The sequence below is a fragment of the Nannospalax galili genome, unplaced genomic scaffold, assembly GCF_000622305.1.
Source record: "Nannospalax galili isolate Female #2095 unplaced genomic scaffold, S.galili_v1.0 scaffold636, whole genome shotgun sequence".
Lineage (NCBI taxonomy): Eukaryota > Metazoa > Chordata > Mammalia > Rodentia > Spalacidae > Nannospalax > Nannospalax galili.
The window spans coordinates 1688457-1710089 of NW_008338112.1; positions in this window are offsets into that span (position 1 = coordinate 1688457).

Sequence of the window (21633 nt, forward strand, 5' to 3'; positions counted from 1 at the left end):
TATTTCACGTTTTTTGTGTGTGTTGAGGTTTGTTTTGTGGCCCAGTATGTCACCAATTTTTTAATAAGTTCAACAGGGTGCTGAGTAGAAAGCATATTCTTTGGAGTTTGGGTGGAATACACAAACGATGTCTGTTAGGCCCATTTGATGTATGGTATCATTTAATTCAGATGTCTCTCTATTTATTCTTCATCCAGTTGACCTGTCTAATGGACACAGTGGGATATTGAAGTCCCCTACTGTTACTGAGTTGGGGTTAATATGTGTTTTAAAGTCCTGTAGTGTTGTTTTTATGAATTCGGGTGCACCAGAGTTTGGTGGATATATGTTCAGGATTGTAACTATTCCTTTGAGCAGAATAAAGTGACCCTCCTTATCTCTTCTGATTAGTTTTACTTTGAAGTCTATTAGTCAGATATTAGAATTGTAACTCCTGCTTGTTTCTTAGTGCCATTTGCTTGGAATAATATTTTCCATCCTTTTATGTTAAGGTAGTGCCTGTCCTTGAAAGTGAGATGAGTTTCTTGCAGTCAATGAAAAGATGGATTTTGTTTCTTAATCCATTCAACTAGTCTGTGCCTTTTGACTGGGGACAGTCCAATGATATTTAAAGTTATTAATGAAATATGTGTATTGATTCCTGTAATTTTTATTTTTGTTCATATTCCTGGTGTAGCTGTGCATTTCCACAATTATACCTTCATTAAGTTTCTTTCTGTAACTCCTTTGGTATAGTTGTTCCTTTCTTCAGCTCTCTGTATTTCTTTAAGAACTCTCTGAAGGACTGGTTTTGTGGGCATGAATTTTTTCAGCCTATTTACATCATGGAAGGTTTTTCTTCCCCCCTCAATTATAATAGGTATTCTTGCTGGCTATAGTATTCTGGGCTAGCATCTATTGTCATGTAGAGCTGGAAATACCTTGGTCCATGCTCTTCTGGTTTTCATAGTTTGCATTGATAAGTCATCTGTAATTCTGATGGGCTTTCCTTTGTATGTGACTTGTTTTTCTTTTGCTGCTTTCAGTATCTTCTCTTTTTTCTGTACATTTAGTATTTTTACTATGATATGTCATGGGGAATTTCTTTTCTGGTCCTGTCTATTTGGTGTTCTATGTGCTTCCTGTATTTGTATGGGGATGTCTTTTCTTAATTTTGGGAAATTCTCTTCTACAATCCTGTTTAAGATCTGGTCAACACAAATTAACCTGAAATTCTTCTCCTTCTTCTATTCCTATGATCTGCAGATTTGGCCCAGATGGACTTACAGCAGAATTCTACAAGAAAGTTAAAAAGACCTCCAACCAATACTCTTAAATGATTCAAAATGATAGAAATGGGGAGAACTTCCAAATTCCCTCTATGAAGCCAGCATCACTCTAATACCAAACCAGGTAAAGACACAACCCAAAAAAGAAAACTATAGACCTGTATCCTTAATGAGCATAGATGCAAAAATTATGAACAAAATACTTGCAAACCACATACAGACACCCATCAAGAAGATCATTCACTATGATCAAGTAGGCTTTATCCCAGAGATGCAGGATGGTTCAATTTATGCAAGTCAATAAATGTCATTAATCATATAAATGGACTCAAAGACAAAAACCACATTGTCATGTCAATACATGCAGAAAAAGCTCTTGATAAAATTCAGCATGCATTTATGTTTGAAGTCCTAGAGGGAACTGGACTGGAAGGAACATACCTCAACATAATTAAAGCCATATACAACAACTCACAGCCAACTTCATTCTAAATGGAGAAGAACTGGAAGCATTCCTGTTGGGAGCTATTGATATAAGCGCAGCCATTATGTACATTGAGCTGTTTACTTAGACTTTGTGTTTTGCACACCAGAACCTAATCTGCCAAGTCAGGAGGAATGTGTTTATATGGTGGAGTTCACAACAAGTATTTGACCACTCCTTGACCCTTAGATACAGGTGGAAAAAACAGCTGTTGAAGCTAATTGAGTTAAGCGAAGGGTGGCTATCTCTGATGTTCTACTGTATAAAAAGGCTGAGCTAAAATAAACCAGGGCTGCAGTCTCTACTGACAGTCCTCCCAAGTATCTTTTCTCTGTCTCTTGTATTTTCTTTCAATTCTCACTCCCCCTTTCAGGTACTGTCCATCTTGGCCAGCTGGCACCAGCACATTCCCATTAAAATCAAGACAGACAAGGATGTCCACTATGTCCACACCTTTGCAACATAGTGCTTGAAACTTTTGCTAGAGTAATAAGACAGGAGAAGGAAACTAAAGGAGTACTAATTGGAAAATAAGAGTTCAAACTATTACCTTTTGCAGATGATATGATACCGTGCCTAAGAGATCCCAAAAGTTCCACCAGAAAACTCCTAGAACTTATCAACACTTTCAGTATAGTGGCAGTTATAAAATCAATCTACAAAAATCAGGAGCCTTTCTATATACAAATAACAAGCAATTGGAGAAAGAATACAGGGAAATGGTCCCATTCACAATAGCTGAAAAAAAAAAAAAAAGAAGTATCTCGGAATAAATGTGATGAAAGAAACCAAAGATTTCTACAATGAAAATTTTAAATCGTTAAAGAAAGAGATTGAGGAAGACATCAGGAGATGGAAGGACCTCCCGTGTTCATGGATTGGAAGGATTAATACTGTGAAAATGGCAATCCTACCAAAAGTAATATATAGATTCAATGCAATCCCAATCAAAATCTCTATAATGTACTTCACAAAATTAGGAAAAAAAATCCTAAAATTCACATGGAAACATAAAAGACCCCAGACAACCAAAGCAACCCTGAACACAAAGAGCAACACTGGGGGGATTATTATACGAGATCTCAAAATATACTACAGCCATACTCATGAAAACAGCATGGTACTGGCTTAAAAACAGACACATAGATCAATGGAACTTCATTGAAGATCCAAACCCGAATACACACAGTTTCAGCCATGTGATATTGGACAAAGGTGCCAAGAGCACACAATGGAGGGAAGACAGCATCTTCAGCAAATGGTGCTGCAAAACTGGATCTCCACCTGTAGAAGAATGAAACTAGATCCTTATCTTTCACTTTGCACAAAAGTAAACTCCAAATGGATCAAAGATCTCAATGTGAAACTGGAGACCCCTGAAACTATTAGAAGAGAATATTGGCAGTAACTTACAAGATATATGTGAAGGAAAGGATTTTCTAAATCGGACAGAAGTTGCACATGAATTAAGGTCAGCAATCAACAAGTGGGACTTCATTAAATTAAAAAGCTTCGTACAGAAAAAGAAATAATCAAAAAAGTGAAGAGAAAACCCATAGAATGGGAAAAAATCTCCACCAGTGACACATCTGATGGAGGTTTAACATCCAGAATATATAAAGAACTCAAAAACAAAGAATCAAGAAACCAATTGGTTTAATTTTAAACCAGTTGAAAGATGGGCTAAAGATCTAAACAGAGAGTTCTCAAAGGAAGAAATAAAGATGGCTAAGAAACAGCCCAAAAAGTGTTCAACATCATTAGTAATTAGGGAAATGAAAATTAAAACCACCCTAAGGTATCACAATACCCCAATCAGACTGGCTGGGATCAAAAGAACAAATGACACCAAATGCCAAGGAGGATATGGAAAAAGTGAAGCACTCATTCACAGATGTGGGATAGCAAACTCAGCCAATCCCTATGGAAAAGTGTGGAGAACTCTTAAAAAACTCCTTGCCATACACCCAAAGGACTCATCAAGTAGAGACACTTGTACATCCATGTTTGTGGCTTCTCTTTTCACAATAACTAAGAGATGGAAGCAACCTAAGTGCCCCTCAACTGATGAGTGGTTAATAAAAATGTGGTATATATACACAATGGAGTTTTCTTCAGAAGTAAAGAAAGATGAAATAATGAAATTTGCAAGTCAATGGATGGATCTACAAAATGTTATACTAAGTGAAGTAACACAGACTCAGAAAAACAAACTATATATGTTCTCCCTCTTATGTGGATCTTAGCACCAAATTCTTTTAAGTTCCAGGTCCTTCTAACAAGATGATGCTATACAGCAGTCCCTTCTGTATGAAATAACTACCATCATCACGACTTCAGCTGAGCCTGATCGCTAAACATAGTCACAATTGGGCTTGTTGACGGTTGTGCTCATTCATTAACGGAGGGCCAAGCAGGGTCACTGGACCCTCACTGGTGTATCCAGACACTTTTCCCAGCCAACTGTATGTAATTTGACACTAATCACACGTGGCCTCCTGGATTTGGGGAGGCTAAAGTAATAATCTGCAGAAGGCTAGGAAGAGAAAGCATGACCCATGCAGGGTAAATTCAGTGTGCATACCCTCAGGTCATACATATACCTCAGCAATCCCTCAGTTATCTCAGTAAGTAAGCTCAATAAATTCATTGGTTCCCCAGTAAAACTTTAATCAAACATTGGCTTGACATTAGAACCTTGAAAGGGAATAAGCATTGCTTAGCATCCCCAGGAAAGGAAGTCTCAAAACCGATGGAAAATTTGTTTGTTAATGTCTCATAATTATTTTTTAAAAAAAGAAAATGAGAATGTAAAAGATGATAAAAGGACAGGAAAAATGAGAAAGCTTAAGCAAGTGATAAAGGTCTGTTTAGGTTTGTTATGATACATAAAGGATGAGACAAAAATAATATTACCCATAATCTTAAATTTTCTATGGTCATAGTTTAGTCAGCTGGTTTAAGGAACAAAATATATATCTGAGAATATTTGGTTTTTTACCCAAGTCTTACCTACATAGCACATGATAAATGTGGTCAGAGGGACGTAAAGGACAGTTTTTGCCCCTTTCCCTCCAAGGTCGACCAAGTCCAGGGGACTGTGGAACATCTCTCAAGATGTCCTGTAAATGTGGTGAGTCACCTGTCCTCTTGTTCAGGGAGGCCGTGGAGACCCCAGGAGATGGACTTGAACCAGTGTCCAATCTACAAAGAGGAGAGTCAACTCAGAGGAAACATCTCATCCATGCTTCCCAGTGAAGCCAGACATGGTAAAACAGGACCTTTGACTTATCATCACATAGAGGGAACTGGTAAACGAAAGGAGCCAGGAGTTCCTCCCAAGCTCATGTGACCCCTGAAGAACAGAGCCTCAAATGACCTTAAGTATTAAAAAAAATTGATTTATGTAGGCCAACTGTATGGTCTTAAAACACCCAAAAGTAATGTATAACCAAAGAGTAAATTCATCAATATACTTCTTTAAGAGTTCATGGTATTACACTTCCCAGACATTAGGGTTAAGTCTGTATAAAAAGTTTTTTCGACAATTATTTCTCATTGATGATTTTGTTTCTAAGCAGAAAGAGCTTCTCAGATGTAAGACTTAAAATCTTGGTCTCCAATACTGTAGTGCCCACCTGTAGCTAAGGGAGACAACCAGGTATTATTCTAAAATGATGGATGAATTTGTTTTCTCCCCCTATCTAGAAGTCTTTGAGAGGGAACTGACACTGATTCTAACCACTCCAATAGCTATCTAAATACCTGAAAGCAAATCCTGAATCAATCACTCTAGAGTCCAGCCTTGGAAGACAAAAGAAAAATGAGGAAGAACCCAATAGAGGGATGCTTTTGGAAGCCCTTGTCAAAATTTCCAAAGGACTCTCATATCAACATATGAAAATTCCCCTGTTCTTTTTTTCTAGTTCCCTGTATAGAACTTGTAATGCTGATTGCTCTTGCCTTTGCTTCTCCTTCACATCTCCTATTCATGATTCAAGGACTTTCTTCTCCCCTTAGAGACAAGAGTTTTGCAATTTGGGAGTCTTTTAGATAGACCCACTGAAGGGGTACTCCAGTTGCCTCACCCTGCGTCCTTGTTCGGCATGGAAGAAGCCAGAGTGGTCTGTGTCCCTATTCCCTATCAGCAATTTGGATGAACCTCTTCAGAGGATGGTGTGATAAGAATAGGAGGTAGGAATTGGCTAGGCAGTTAGGGCAAAAAGACCCCAAAGAAAAGTATCCTGTTTCTTGGCTCAAAGTCAAAACGTCCTTGGGCCTCTTAGCAACATAGTCTGGTCCAAAGGCCAAAAAGGTCAAAAGTATTTGGGAGCTTGTATCCAATCCTTAAAAGTTTTTAGGGTTACCTCTTCAGAGGGAGGAGTGTTGGAGGGGAGGGAGTGGGCATGGATTTGATCAAAATACCTTATATGCATGTATGAAATTCTCAATAAAGTTTTCTAAAAGTTAAAAAGTGCTAAAAATGAACCTACCATTTGACCCAGTTATACCATTCTTTGGCATATACCCAAAGGACTCATCCATGTTTATACATCCATGTTTGTTGTTGTACATCCATGTTTGCTGTTTCTCTTTTCACAATAGCTAAGAGATGGAAGCAGTCTAAGTGCCCCTCAGCTGATGAGTGGATAATGAAAATGTGGAGTTCTACACAATGGAGTTCTACTCAGTGGTAATGAAAGATGAAAATAGTATTCTTGTTAGACTAACCACTTATCTGTCATTTCTACAATACTGACCCCCAGAAAAATTCTTATCAGCTCAACTATTATCAATCCTTTCCTTACTGTTAAAACATTGCAATAATATAACTCCATAAGCAGACCATTAAGTAAATCTTGAAAATGGCATGATATTCCTTCAAACTAAGAGTTTCATTTGACATTTTTAAAAATAGAAGAAGTCCAAATATGAGTATAACTGAAATATAAGTTTTTAAAATCCAGATTTTCCAGTAAAGGAATCTGTTTTTGTAAAATGAAAATCTGGTGATGATAAGTCATCTGCTATTTTGACTGCTTCGTGTAGTAAGAGAAAACCTTGAGGCAAGTATTGGATCTAAAGCCATATTGACTCTGGTGCTAAAGAAGCCTTTGAGCTAAAATTCTATAAGACACCCTGCTGCCTAATTTATTTCAGAGGGCTAGTCAGATAAATAATATGTAAGAACACCATTTAAGCACAGGCAATACTTATTTTTGCCTGTTAGCAATGTTCTTAGAATTGGATGATTTCCCTTTTTTGTTATTTAGACAAGAGGATTATAACATATCCAAGGTGGTCTAGCTGTCATTAGCTATGATCAAATTAGGAAAGTATTTTGTTATTTTTTCTCTGGCTACTTCAGTATCTATTGGGGCCATATCTTAAGAAAATGAAATCAGACACTGGAGAGGTAGCTCAGTGGTTGAGAGCACAGACTCCTTTTGCAGAGGACCTGTGGGTTCAATTCCCAGTACCCACATGGTGGCTGACAACTGTCTGCAACTCCAGTTCCACGGGAAGCCAACACCCTCTTCTGACCTCTGGGGACATTGTATGGCATGGGTGCACTTACATACATGCAGGCAACATACTCATACACATAAAGTAAAAATAACAAATTAAAATTTTTAAAAGAAAAATAATTTGGGAATGAAGGGAAATTTAAGATGAATAGTTACAACCAATTGCTAAAAACTGGGGAAAGGTTAGGAGGGACGACTGAAGTCAATTTTAAAGAATTCTTGAAGATTATGAATTTAGACAAAATTGATTTATGAGTACTCCAACATATTATCCACTTATATAATGTTTCTTTTAACACTAGGTTTCTCTTGCAGTGATGCGAAGCAATGATGTATTCCAGACTTGAAAACAGTGGTTGGACGGTGTGAATCAGGACTTATTAAACCAGAGCTTCTGACAATGACAATTTATATTTAAGAATAAATCATGCAGTTACAATTCCCAAACACCCAAACTTTATTCCTCATTTTCAGTTTTAGAATATTTGTTTTAAATAACAAACACTATACTTACTTATATTTGAAATATGTGTAAATGTAGAACCTGAGAATTGTTGCTCATTTAGCATCAAGCCCCCCTCGAGTATAAACATATTTTCATCCTGGTTGGTGTTATTCTCTGGTAGCAATCAAGAGTGAACTGCTTTGTGATTCAATTTTTAGTTCCAGCATAGAATATGCAAACTTTACTAAAAGAGTATTATCCTAAGAGATGATTGCAAGTACTGAACCTGAGCCCATAAAATTTAATGAAGTGTTAGTGTGCAAGACAAGTGAAGTGGAAAACTCTCAGACCTTCACTCAGCTGAGTAGATTTCTGACTTGGATATGAAGTTGATTCTTTGTTACTGATTTTTCAAGTCAGTGGTTATACAGTGAGATGGGCATAAATAATAGATATGTATTGATTTGTTTCAGGTGTGAAAACTCTATCTCAAAAATTTCTCTCACAAAATACACTGAAATAACCAGATCATGGCGTGCATATATTTTTAATTTTTCCAAACTTATGTCTGGGGCAGCTGAGTGCAGTCCTTTGACATTGCAACATAGTATTACCATCCTCAAAGTTCATGCTCTAGTACCATGCAATTGAGTTAAAAATAATCTCAAATTTTTTCATGTTTTAAGTTTATAATTTTGTATAATTTATAACATTTGGCCACCTTCATAGCTGTCCTGGGACATGTGACGCCCATAGTCTACAGTTTAGAAATGGCTGCCTGAACTACATACTAGTTAGTACCAAATTAAATACTATGAATGATGAACTGTATGTCATAAGTAAGAGTCTTAAAAGGTAGAATTCCAGTTGAGTTACATGTAATTTTTTCCTGGATTGACAGTTGCTTGCTTTAGCTTGACTCTGCACAAGGTCTTATTGGATGGCATAAGAAAATGGTGATAATTTCCAGTCACATAAATAACAAGTAGTCAGTGTGGTATCTCACACATAATAAGTGTCTCGTAAACATTATCAGGTATTACTCTTACTCTACACATTAGCACCATGCCAAGGACACCCAGAAGATTATTTCCTTCTAACGCTAGGAATTTAAATATCATAATGAAGGGTTATCAACAATTAAAATAAAGAACAACTGCATAGATGTGATAAATGTTCACAGACTGATTTCCTCTTAAAGACTGACCTCTTCTCAACATCTAGCAGAAATCATTGCAGTGGGTGAAGCTACCCTATGTGACATCCTATACATCATCTTTATTTGAAAGGCACTTTGAACAACAGAAAGGCTGCCTGCTAGTTTGTGCTTTCTTTGAAAAGGCACCCATTATCTATCATGAAATGATTTTAATTCAAGTCACACATTGTCAATATGTATTGCTTCTGGCAAAATTATTGTGATTGCAATTATTTTTACCACTTTTTCATGTTAAAATCTTAAAAATGAATGATATCAATTTATTTCCATTCTATTAGACAAGCAATCAAAGTTGTGTGTCTATTCAGAAAAAAAAGTAAAAACAATGGCTATTCATGAAGGCCATCTGGTGGGGCAGATACCATAACTCACATACGCTGTCTCTACGGTGAAGCAGAACAATGGGACTGTGCAGGTGGATAGATTTATTCAAACCAAAAGTTAAAGATGCCCTCTGGTTGAGCACTGGGAAAAGTAGCTTGTTACATTCAGCTCAACAGAGATACCATCCAGATCTTAATGTGGTAATTGTCCAAGAGCCTGGACCTTTGGAGCCAACCCTGAGTAGCAAAGCTCCATTTCAATTTCATTTAAAGCTGCATGAAATATGGTTTACTGCTCTTTTCCCCACTTTTCAGGTGTTTATCAGTGGCACTAATTTTCAGATAACTACTTTTCTTATTTTACTGAAATTAAGAAATCTTAAGCAAATTTTAACATTCCTTGTATAAATTCCTATTTCTTATTTCATCAACATGCTTTTCTTGGATCAATCGAGGGATTGTAAATTTACCATTAAATTATGTACACTGGAAGAATTGTTTACCTACAGCAGCTCTCAAGAGTTGGAACTTCTCTGAGTATGGAATTCTTTTAGCATGAATTTCCACGCTAAAGTGCTAAAAGGTATTATTGTGTTAAAATGTAAGAAAATAGTATGTTGAAAGGAAAACATTTTTATTTTTCAAGAGAGTTCTCCTTAAATGATATTAAAGCTATCTAAAATTGATAATGGATGTATATACATGCTAACAGCATGGAGAGTAAATAACATGAGCTAAGACCTATTCTATAGGACAGTTTCAAGGTTGCCATTACGGAAGATGACTTTCTATTCACATCATCATTAAATGCTTCCATGGCAGTTGATGGAATTCATTCAAATATGAATCGATCTCAGAATTACATATTATGGAATAATTGGTCCTGTTTTGTTATTTATACAACTATGTATCTCAATAAAGTTAATAAGGAAATGAAATGGTTCTTTAACACTGATGAACGTCTTTAGAATAGTGAGATTTAAATTTTTAGTATATAAAAGGTAATTGGTAGATCATGTGCTTGATTCTCATGGTACTACTAACTAAAGTTGTATGATTCAGATATTTTTCTAAGCAGAACTCTCTGCGTCCTGTCTATGTAATTCTGAGGAATGAACTATCTCTTGGATAATGCCGGATGAAGTGTACAGTGTGTTTTATCAGTTATGGAAACAGCCATGAAAGCAGTTTGACAGTATATAACCTCACAGATTGCTACCTAATTGGACACTAAATAAACAAACCCAACTGTACCCTATAACTTGGACATAAAAACATAAATCCAAAATATCTCCCCTGCTTTGAAGCATGTTTGAGTAATTGATCTACTCAATGTCTTGAATAATGATCTTATTTCTGAGCCTGAACTTCTCATAAACATTTAAGGCCTTCTTCATAAGCAGTCAAATGTGTATGTTATTTAACTTAGTGCCTGGTGGGGGGTCAATGGATTCATTTAATTGATGTCAAGCTAGGTGAAAATAACTCACCCCTGGGCAAATAATTTTATTACAGATACTCACTGCATTGGTATAAGTGAAACGCAAGTCTTAGGCAGATCAAACGAGTTCCCAGTACAGAAAGTGTGATGATGCAAAATGAAGATCAGGCCTGCCGTTCCTGCACTCCAAACCCTTTATTTCTGAATTCCAGGTGGTACCCCAAATTAGTTCATATTCTAAGGCACAATAGAAGGACATTAGAAGAAAAACTAAAAATTATAAATGTCTAATTTAGCTGAGAGTCTCTCTTCTACTAGTATAAATTTCCTAATTTTGTAAAATTCTTTATGATTGTTCAAGATATAACATCACGGGAAAATAAGAGTGTATAGGATATCTACACAGTCTCAGCAACTTTCTTACATATGTGAAATTACTTAGCACCTCTAAAGACTACGGACAGAGAAAGTGGGCGTTGAAGACTGGAGGCAAGGCAGGAGGTCTGCATTCTGCCATAGCCCTGAGCTTTCTGGAAGTTAGGGATACTTACAAAAGAGTTAGCAATTAAAACAGGACATGGTGACTTTCACACTTTTACATTTGGCAGTTTACACTTCCAGATTTTCCTACTATGTCATTCTTTTTTTTTTTTTTTTTTTTTTTTTTTTTTTTTTTTTTTAAAAAAAAAGAGACAGGGTGTCCCTGTAGCCCCAGCTGTCCTGGAACTAGCTATGTAAACCAGGCTGGCCTGGAACTCACAGAGAACTGCCTGCCTCTGCCTCCCAAGCGCTGGGATTAAAGGCGTGCACCACCTCACGCAGCTTTTCTTTTGGGGTAATCCAATATTTTGGAGTCTTAAGAATTTGATTTTATGGTAATGTGAAAAAAGTTAGGGGATCTTTCCTGTAGTGTATGCTTCCTCACTTTGAGAGCTCCATAGCCCTCAAGATAGTATCAAAACCTGGGCATAGAACCATGAAAACATGAGCCTAGGGGACATTTATAATTCAAACTATAACCCTCACCCTTTCATTTCCTTATAGTCTTTTTGCAGAAACAGATAAGGGCATGCTAGCCTTGTCTTTTGTTTTCCCGTTAGAAACTGAACACTTTCTATTATTTACATATTTGTTTAGTGTTTTATTCTATTGTCTAGAACAGTGTTTGAAATACTGTGGGCACCTAATAAATACTTGCTGGGTAAATTAATGTACAAATGACAGATGAAAAAGTGATCATGCAAAATAGGTATTCAGTAATGTCTGGGGACTATAGATCTTGAAAAATATACAATCACCTAATGTCAAAATCATATACGTTTTAAAAAATCACATACTTTTAAACAGAGATTCCACTTTTAAATGTTCTATCACTCAGCATCATTAATTTTTTTTATTATGCATGTGTGTGAGAGAATGAGTGAATGGGACTTATGTGTGGGTGCCTGTGGAGGCCTGAAGAAGGTATCAGATCTAATGGAATTGGAGTAATAAGCCATCATGAGTCACTTGTAGTGGGTGCTGGGACCCCAAAACGCTGGTCCTCTGAAAGAGCACCAAATGTTCTTAACCCCCGAGCCATCTGTCTAATCCCCAAGCATCTTATTTCTGCAATGTTTTGTACTTGTTTTCATTGATAATAAAAATGGAGACAGAGATTATAGATGAGTTCACAGATCTTGGACAGTCTCCCGAGAGAGTAATTTCTTTCTTCTGTACTAATTACTTGATAGGACAGTTCTTCCCACCATACTAGAGAAATTCACTGCCAGTCTGCTTTGCAAACTTGCACTCACATTTATAATATTTACAAACCTACCATTACTCGTTGCTTCATCTGCTATCACCTGACCTGACAGGCAAAGATTTAATTGGATTTCCAGTTCAGACAACCATTTCAATGTAGTCAAACAATGAGATTCCAGGAAGGTAACAGAATCAAATAAGCTTCATTTGTACATGTTCCACATATCTGATATCTAGATCTTTAGCATGCTGATATATATATGTATATGTATATGTATATGTATATATATATACGTATATATATAAAACATTTGTATTTCAAATGCCACTGTTTTGGGAAAAATTTATATATCAGAAAGTCATCTATTATTTAAGATACACAATCCTGATAAATCATGAATGTTATTTAGATGCTATGTGAGCAAGAATTATGTGTGTGTCCTAGAGGTGACACTAGGCAGTTATCTAACGAGAGCATTGTGTGCACTCACCATCCAGTCTTTCCAACCCTCCCTCCTCAAAAAGATCAGCAACGTTCAAATGTAAGTGTTCAGTATTCTGTCTTAGTTTATTCTGTAAAGAGAAAAGAAACCCTATTTACTTTACTTTTTCGTACTTATCACAACCTTAATGTTGTCCAGATATGTGTGAAAGGTCACACACTTAGAGGCAGATGCTCATGTGCATTGTCACTACAAAGAGAGAGTTTGGAAGCCCCACCCCAAAGATGCACCACGTCTAATTTTCCACTGTTTGACTCTGTCTCCGGGCTTTCACATTTCCTCAGCAGCCCCACATGGAGGTCCAACTTGTATGTGCTCCTAACTCTCTAGGATGTGACTCATTCTGGCCAAGAAACATGGGACACATTCAGAACTGCCAGGTGTTTTCTTAGATTATTCTATCCAATCTTGGACTTCCTTTCTTTCTTAACAATATTTTTTACACCTTTTTAGTGCCAGTATTATTCATGATATGGAAGAAAAATCAGGGTGCTAAGTAAAAAGACATTTTAGAAATAAAAAAATGAGCAGGTTTTGAAGACAAATTATGTACAGAGGTTCAGGGAAACATGGAGCTAGAAATAATGCCCAGGATTTTAGTTCTGGTGGCATATTAGAGTTCTCCAGAGGGACAAAACCATTAGGATTGGAAGAGGAAGCAGGAAAGGAAGTAGGAAGGTTGTAAGGAACTGATTCAAGTGATTTTGGGGGCTAGGCAATCCTTAGATCCATAGACTGCAAAACCTGGAAGAGAAAGCTGATGGTAGAGTAGCAGGCCAAGCTCAAAGCTTCAAAACCAGCAGATAGAATAATGTTATTTCCAGTCCAAGTCCAAAAGCAGAAGACTGGGGTCTCAACTGAAGGAGAGCCAGGCAGAGAGCGAATTCTCACCTGCACATCCATGTTGCTTTGTTTGGCTCTTCAACAGATTGGGTAAGGCCCACCCACTCTGAGGGATCAACGTGCTTTACACAGTCTACTGACTGAACCTCATCCTTATCAAGCCATAGCATAGTCAAGTTGACACAAACTGACTACCACAGTAGTTAAGGGATTCATGGTGGGGTTTTGGTTTTTTTGAGGGGATTAATAGAAAAAAGAGAAGAAAGATTTGCTTTCCAGACGCATAGTATGTAAGATATCCATGGAGTGCCCAACTGGAAGTGTTAATGAGAGGCCAGGAAAACTTTGAGATTCTAGATTCAGATTTGGTAAAAGTTGAAGTCAACACATAGATTCATTAACTTCATTCATTATTAAGGGTTGATAGGCCCTGGAAATAGAAAAGTTAATAAAGACAGTTCTTAAATTTTCTTAAACTTTATGGGATTAGGAAATTTTCAGATAAATGAGAACACAACATACCAACCCATTATTGCATCAAAAGCATTCTAAGTACAACAAAGAAATGGTTTGACACTTACTGTGTGATTTAACAGGGGATCTGACTTACCCTGTAACTCTCTAGCAGAGTGACAGTTACGTGTAAACTAAACAAAATGAGTATGGCCACAGAGAAACTAAAATTTAGCTCTCAGCTGACAGCTTTCACAGTCAAGAGGTAAGACTGCAGAGAGAGCTGAGAACAAGTTCAGATCACTTAGGACTGGTCATCACCAGATTTAGCAGATTTAATTTTTTAGTAGATTCAATCAGTGGCCATAAGGCCTCATTTACCTGCAGTGCTGTTAGGGATCTGTTCCTTGTCATGGCTCATGACAAGCATAGGATGCCACCTCATCGCTGATTTAAGAGCGGTTCATTGCTCTTTATTTGGACAGAATCTTATGTGCTCCAGCCAGCCTTCACTTGGGAGCCTCTGTCTCTATCTCCCCAGGACTGGAATTACAGGCATTTGACTCTGCAGGATCTAAATTTGGAGTCTAATCACACAGTTAGCTTTGGAAGGTGAGATGTTGGCAGACTACTGTAAGTAGAAGTTTAACAGGCACATGAATGGTTGACCTTACCTTCTTTTACTTAGTTAACAACATGGAAAGAATGTCTCAACCCGGCTCCCGGTCAAGGGAGTAGGAAGGACTGAGGGAACAGCTCTGGAATTAACCCCATTTGGAACTAAACCTAGTAACATTCTGTATAGAACAGAAACTTCAGCAAACCTCCAGATATGCCAGTAAAATAAAGCACTGGCTCTACCACTGAGCTTTGGGAATGGTTTGTTTCACAGCAAAGCAAACACAGTGGTCTTAAGAAAAAATATTATTTAAGGGATGAGGTAGCAAAAGGAGCTGGAGGTGGAAGAAAGGACCAGGAAACAAAAATCAGAGAAGTAGAAAGAAAATAAAAGGGGAACAGTGAAAGAAAATCAAAATTAGAGAAAATTTCAAGGCAGAAATGGTCAAATTCCATAGAGAAATTACAGAAAATGCCAAGTAAAAATAAACCACTGGCTTTGTAACTAGAGGTTCATTTCTGTTGACCTTTGCCACAGGTCAGTTCACTCTATACAAGTCAAAAATCATGTGAAGAGTGCCCAGGGGAAAGAGGAGAGGCAGGACACACAGACCTGGCTTCAAAGCTGTAATAAGTAGGCGGTGCAGTAACACAGGAACCACGAGGGCAAAATCACAGCTGATTTGATTTCCTTGTGGCCTGAAGAGAGTCAAGTCATTCAGCTGTGGAGCTCAGTGGGGCTCCACAGCTGAACCAGGAAAACTGATACACAAGGCTAAACAAGAAGTTCACTATGTATGAGAAAGGATTCTGTGCATTAAATTCTAATTTAGTTTTAAAAGTATGACAACATCTTTTAGAACTGGTCTCACGTTTCTTTATATAATAAATGAATGACAAAGCACTCAAGAGTCTCAGATTCCTGTTGGGTTAAAAGTGTTAGAGGCTTTTCCATGTGTACTTTTGCATGCTCGGCACCTGGCACGTTTTCTTTTGCCCTGGGTAAAGAAGAGAAGGCACAGTCAGAGGAACTGCTTGAGTGGAGATGTTTTCATTTGAGGGAAGATTGAGAGAGAGAGTGAAGGAGGGAAAGAGGAAGGGAGGAGGAAGGAGAGAGAGGTCTCAGAAATATAGTGACCCTAAAAGCTTCAGAAAGCAGTGGTCCGCCTCCCCCTCTGATATCATAGTAATAGAAGATGAAATGAGGTTAAGTCATGGAACTGAAGGGTGAGACTCCATTTCTGTGAGTTTCTACTTTCTCTGAGAACCTGAAGGTGGAACACCAGACAAGAGCTAGACTAGCAGACACTCCCCTTCTGTGATCACTCTCCTTTGCAAATACAGTTGTATTACAAGCAAATATTTTTCAATAGCAAATTTCACATGACTTGATTTATTTTGCTTTTTAACTTCCCTGACAGTTCTTCCTAACTTAATCTAAAGTTCATAAATATACATTGGAGTGCAAACTTAAAAGGCAGTTGGTAACAAGCTGTTAAATATGCATATTTTGATTCAGCAATCCCATGTCTAGGAATTTGTAGAAATTAGAAAATAACACACAGGCTGTTAATTGAAGAATTGTTTATATTAGTGAAAATGTAGAACTCCTAAGCATATATCAATATGAATTTTTCAAAGTAAACGGTAACATAAACAGACAACAAAAAACTATGAGGAAATAAAAGTATTATACTGATCTGATCTCTTCTCATGCCTACAACAATGTGTTTATACTTTAGGCTGTGCATGGGCATGCTCACACACGTGTGTGTGTGTGTGTGTGTGTGTGTGTGTGTGTGTAACCAAAATGCATACAAAATAAAGGATATGGAGGGTTTTTTACATTTTTTGTATTTCATACTGTTTGAAGTTTCATATTAAGCATTTACTATAAGCGTTATATAAATGAGACCACGAAATCAAAGGGCAGATAGTTCATCTCTTCACTGTGGGCAGACACCTATTAATTAGCTCAAAAGCCTCAGCTGTTCCAACTCTAATGTTGACATATTTATTGTTTTAAAAATAGCTCAAGCCAGAAAATAAGGGGTTTTTTTTTTGTTTGTTTTGTTTTTTAATTTTTTAAACTGTTTAGGGGCTGGCTGCTTTGCATAACTCTGTGAAACCTTACCTGACAGCTGTTTCCTAGTGATAAGGTGGAGCCTTGTGGAGATAAGACCCCCCAGCTCCTGCCATCCTTTGCAGCTGTCCCTGCTGGCTGCTGAGCACTACCACTTGGATAAGTAAGCCCTCTTTCTGATTTGACTCTGAGGTAGGAGTTTATTTCCCGCTTCTCTGTTTCTCATTGGGGTTCTTTGCTCACTCATAGGGTTGGCTCCCTGTTGATGGGAACTTTTCTCTCTCATGCGTCCCTATCTGGCTAGGCTTTGTCCAATAAAGCTGGCTGTGTATAATTGGCCCCCATAGTCACATCTTTTTCCTGGATCAGACCCCAGCTCCCTGGAACACCCCCAACAGACATTTGTAATCGCACATACAAACGACAATGCAGTTAAAAAATAATTAAAATAGGGCTCTCTTTGTGCCAAGAGTGAAGTGGGCAAGAAGAAGCTTTCAAGAAAAGGAATTTTATAAGTCCTGAATCCAGGGAAGCTTAACTCTGCAGTCAAAGGGTCAGTATTGACAACCAAAGTCAGACAAAAAGCACCCTGCTAACTCTTTACGAAAACCTCTAGAGCACATTGGTCTGGGTTTTCGTTTAAATACTCTTTCTTTTCCATTTTACCTCAGTTCTGTGAATGGTAAGAGACAGCAGATATTCTGCGTTATTCTAGGCCAGTGCCCACATGAGTCACCAGGGACCTCCCACAGCATCTTCTTGACTCCCTTGTCAGACTGGCTCCTTCTGTACAAGTTGATTTCATGAACTCACTGGGGTATTAGCTGCAGGCCAGCAAGTTCCTATGCTTTTCTCCTCACGAAATACTCCCTCCTTTTGGAAAGAGTATTAACCTCAGTATCTGCAACTGTTTCAGAATCTGGGCGCAGTTTATTGCTGCTATCTGCATCTTTCATATGTTTTCCCACTTGTGAGGTACAGAGCTGTTGCTGAACCCACTCCATAAACTTGTTTCACTCTAATTAGGTAAAGACTTTGTTACTAACTAGGAAATGACCATCACTTAATACAGGCCTTTACAACTATCACATATACTTATATCTAGATCCCTGTCTTCCCTGTTAATGCAAATTTACAAATTCAGCAGACTATTGTTACTATAGTTACTATATATCTAATCTTTATTTGATTCAGATAGAGGAGCTATGTGGAATGATTTTTATTTTCTATTGGGGTGCTTGAAGTATCTTTGAGAAAAGAAGGATATCGTTTGTGTAATCTTTATCCCTTTTCTCCTCAACTAAGATGTGATTAGCACTTTCTTATGTGAAACACTTTGTGATTTAACCAACAATGGAGAATGGAAAATAATTCTCAAAGATCTATTTTTGTACACTTCCAAGCAATCTACAGATAAAGAAGATCCATAGAGATGCCTAAAGTGAATTTTAGTCTGTAAGCTTTGCAATTTGTCTCTCAGAGACCTGTTGCAAAGTGATTTCCAGGTGAATGTGCCTCTGAATCATGTCAAAGTAAACCATTCTGATAGAATGAGATGCTTCTTTTTCATCGAGAATCCTCTGTTCTCTTAAACGATTTGTTCCCGCCTTTGTCTCTAATTCTCAATGTTCATTGGAAATGATTTCCTTGGATACAGAAAGTCACTCTGCTTTTTTCCAAATGTCAATCATCAGAACTTTCTTACACAGTCTTAGAACCATTTCAAGGGTAAAAAGCCTCCTGATCAGGCTCTAATTGCAGTCACTTCTAAGGGCACACCAGTCTCAGTAACCACTAAGTTAATAATAGTGTTCCAAACGTTTTTATTTCACATTGCCCCAGATATTTCAAGCACTGAGTAGTTTCATCATTTCATTAGTTTTACTTTTTATAACCTAAGAACATATTTCAAGGAATAAATTTAAAGACTCTAGTTATAACTTGTGGTTCAGTGCTACATATAATTAACACATTCTTGTTTTTTCCAGTAATTTAGAACAACATTTAATTTCCATGGATTATCAAAATTATGTGTGGATTATAGAATATGGTTAAGCACCATCAATTGGGCAAAGTCTCATCCAGAGATGTATGCACAGACGAGGTCAGTTGCTTGGGGGTGGGGGAGCTGGAGAGATGGTTCAGTGGTTGAGATCACTGGCTGCTCTTCCAGAGGATCCAGATTCAGGTCCCAGCACCTATATGGTATCTCACAACCACCCGTAATTGAAGTTCCAGGAGCTCTGACACCTTCTTCTGGCCTCCACAGGCATTGCAAAACATGATGCACTTATATACAAGCAGGCAAAACAGTCATATACAAAAAATAAAAATAAATTATTTAATTTTAGAAAAGAAAGTTGCTTGACGTGCTTCCCTCCTGGCTGGGTATACTTGTTTTCCTTTAAGTGCACTCCTAGACACCTCATCACCATTTTTGCCTGGGAGGTTCTTCAGGGATAGAAAACTTCCCTCACAGGAAGCGTGCCACATAGCATTAACAATGAAAGAGGTCACTTCACCAACTAAGGGACTTGGAAAACTATGTCCTATGATAACTACTTGAACACTGGCTTCCTGAACATAATGCTTCTCTCTCTTGCCATCAGACTCATTAGTGGTTGTCCTAGGAGAAGTTTCAAATTCTGGAGATAAGAAAATGTTTTTCCTAAATGTGTATTAATTATTCCTCTGTATACAAGTTGTGCCACTAAAAACAATAATGATGATAGCAATAATAAGAATAAATACTTATAGATAGGGCACTTTTTGACTCCAAATATGTGTCCTAAGTGCTTTGTAAAAGTTTTTTTAATTTAAAATTGTTTCTATGTGCATTAGTGTTTTCCTCGCATATATATGTGCCACACATTTGTACACTGTCCACAGGGGTCAGAAGATGATGTCTTCTGTCTAGAAGTGGAGTTACAGACAGGTGTTAGCTACCATGTAGGTACTGGGAACAAAACCCACATTCTCTACAACAGCATCCAGTATTCAACCATCTCTCCAGCTCCAGTGTTTTGCATATTTTAACACAACCTGCCATTACAAAATCCCCAAGGTTGATGCTACTGTTATTGTCATCAGGGAAGATGATCTCTTGATGAGGTCTGGAACTACATTAACCACTGACTTAGGAGTTTCTTTCTCTTACTTAGGATTATATAATGATAGGCAAAATTTATTTATAGTAAGTAGAGCATATATTGAGTATTGATTTTACAATTGCAGGTGTTGTTATTGGCTACAGCAAAATCTTTGACAGGAGAGGACAGAAGACATCAGCTCCTCCTGAGTAGAAGCCAGAACTAGGCAGAAGTTCAGATTTGCATGGTGTTTAACTAGTAAAAAGAGGTAATGCAGGTTCAATCTCTTTAGCCCATATAGCTTGGCATGATATCCACTGACTGGACTATTCTAAGATACTCACTCAGAAGAACTGCTGGAAAAACTTCTAGAAGGACATGATAAAGAGTTTTCTTGCCATCTTAATATACATTTATCTTTTTCTTTGTTGTTGTTCATAAGTATCCTCTAATTTTATTCAGTGTCACAAAAAGCCAAGATAAAACAATGCATTTCCCTGATTTCCTTGGTATGAAAGTGGTCATTTAAATGAGCTATGATCAGTGAGTTGTAAACAAAATCAATAAGATAGAGAAGACAGACAGTTAGGAAATGTCATTTTGACCCTTTATCCTTCCCACGTCATGCTTCATACAGATTTGATAGAGATTTAAGCATCGCATTGGACTGCTATATTGACCTTGCAGATAGACATCATAGTCTAGGAACAGGGGAGCAGAAATAGAGATGGAAAAATGGGTCCCTGACAACCACGGAACCATAACACTTACCCTGGGCTACCCACATCCAATTTCATTTTATGTGGGATAAAAATTCATCTTTGGAGGTCTAATACATTATATGTGACTTTTTGTAATACATGGATGAACACGATTCTAAATGGATTTGTAAAGCTAGTTGGAGGTTTATAGCAACCGAAACTTCCCATAATTAAATCAGAGGACAAAAAGCAAATGGCTTGCAAGAGAGATCCAATGGAGAGAGGCCCAGTGAAGATATCTAAACCAGAGACTCCCCACACCCTTCACAGGGGAATTAACCCGTTTCTGCTTTTACTCATTTACAAAGCAAGAAGATGAGTGTGATTAGCCAGGCTTTCTTTCAGATAGAGTATTAGTTGTACAGTTATGGGAAGATTAGACACACACCAAGGTGTGCTATTCAAGCTCTACTGAAAGAATATCAGAAAAGTCATGTGACTGTCCGTGATAGGACGAGTACCCCTCAGACATCCTTCTGAAATGCAGCTAGGCTGAGCAGCATGTAGGTTTTCCTTTGTACATGGCTGCTGCTCCTTTTGGCTCAAGTCGTGGTTATTATAAGCAAGGATCATTTCACTAGTACGTAGATTTTTAAGCAGGCTCAAGCATCTTTTACCAAGTAGCCCTGGGATATCCTCATGTATCAGAACAAAACTGCCCACGGCAGGAAGTCCAAACAGGGAAATGAGAGACTGAAAGGTTAGGTATACCCTTTCTCTAAGCCTCCGATCGAAGTGGCGGTGACCTTGGCATTGCACCTGGGCTTCTCTCTGCTGTTGCCTCCTCTACTGCAATGAATTGCTTTCCCAGCTCTCCATAATCTCCCCT